Below are 1761 nucleotides of genomic sequence, written 5' to 3'. Positions count from 1 at the left end.
GTTCTGAATTTCTTTTCTTTCTTTTAAAGGTGTTTTGAGGATTGGTGTGAAGGGGAGTACACTATGAATTTTAATGCATAAGTTGGGCCAGATGGAGAAAGAAATTCACCAACAAGTGTTTCAGCATTTTAATCACCTTTTCACAGCTCGTGTTAATGATTCTGTTATGTGACAAAAGAGGTTTAGAGCAGTGCTGGAAGTAATTTTACCAGTGTTGGGGAAACTTACTTTTAAAAGCAATGCATTGCAATATTGCATTACTCATTGTATCTGTTACTTTTCATGGAAAGTAATGCATTACGTTACTTTTTCATTACTTTTTGTCGCCGAAGGACATTATATTTTAGTGAATTTCTCTGAGACCCTTCAAGTCTGGATGGATTCTGGGCATTACAGAGATATCAAATGTTTGGAGTTTTTATTATTTTTTGTTATTTAAGGGGAGACACTGCAGACAAAAAGCACCTTTTTAGATTTTTGGCTTTTTAGCTTTTTGTTAAAGTGTTTTTTTTTTTTTTTAGACTAATGGAAAGGAAACATCTAAAAGACATTAAGTGTTTCTTTTATTGCACTTTATCAATACATATTTTTAAAGGCCGTTTTCTCCAACTCTGAGACATTAATCTCTATGACATCAGTAGCACTTGCACACACCAAACTTTACATATTTATTCCTTTCTATATTCTGAAGGTTATTACAGAGGGAATTTTTCATGTAATTTTGTTGATTCTATACAACATTTTATTCTTATGTAGTGACAAAAAGAGATAAACATCTGACTCCAATATGGCAAAAAAATTAAACAAGAAATTTGAAACCAGCGTCATCCAGTGTTCAGATTGCAGTACTAGAAATGTATGCAAATTAGCACATATTTAATTAAATAATGCTTCATTTGCATATTTAAACATCACATTTTAGGAAACTTGTAATACAAAAAAATGTTTGCGATTATCAGTGTAATCAATAAACGAGTTATTTTGATTACACTATTCACTTGCAGTGTCTCGCCTTAAATCTGGATCATTTTCAAAATGTTTGTTGAAAATAAACATATCAGAATTTGTTATGACAGGGCGTAATTTTCATATTCTGTAGAGCATGTTAATCTGGCATTTTTGACAAACACAAGAATTTATAGATCAATATTCCGATGAAATATAAGAGATTGTTATGAAAATGTTGCCAATTTATTACTCCCATTATTACACTTTTTTTCTTTGCTCCAAAAAGAACACATTAATATACAAATTAGATGCAGTGTATAAATTCATTATATGTCCACTTTACACACGTATCTTAAAGTGCGTTAGTATATCAAATCTGTTATGTCTTTCATAACATAGTTGAGAATCATCTATGTACAAAGTTTGGCTTAAAACAGCCTGAAACATAAAAACTGATTGGTGCATGAAAAAATTATACATTATTTTTGTCTATACATGCCTCTTAATGTCTATTGTGGGTTTTATTATTTATTTATTTTAATAACCTAGTGCTGGCGTTCTCTATATAAATGATACAGAATAAAATATGAATTAAAAAAAAAATCTCTATGTGTTTATTATGCTTTATTAACTTTTTTTCTGGTTATCAGGAGGATATTACATGTTTACAGTTATGCAGCATTAACATTTACATAAACAAATATGAGGGCCTTTGATGGACAGCTCATTAACTTTCTCCTGTTCGCGCCCCGCCCCTTTGTGGCCCCCTCCCCGCCCGCTGATTGGCTCCCGCACAGAGGAGGCGGTCGCTTC

Source organism: Carassius gibelio, chromosome A21, assembly GCF_023724105.1.
Source record: "Carassius gibelio isolate Cgi1373 ecotype wild population from Czech Republic chromosome A21, carGib1.2-hapl.c, whole genome shotgun sequence".
In the NCBI taxonomy this organism is placed as follows: Eukaryota; Metazoa; Chordata; class Actinopteri; order Cypriniformes; family Cyprinidae; genus Carassius; species Carassius gibelio.
This window is presented reverse-complemented; position numbering follows the sequence as displayed.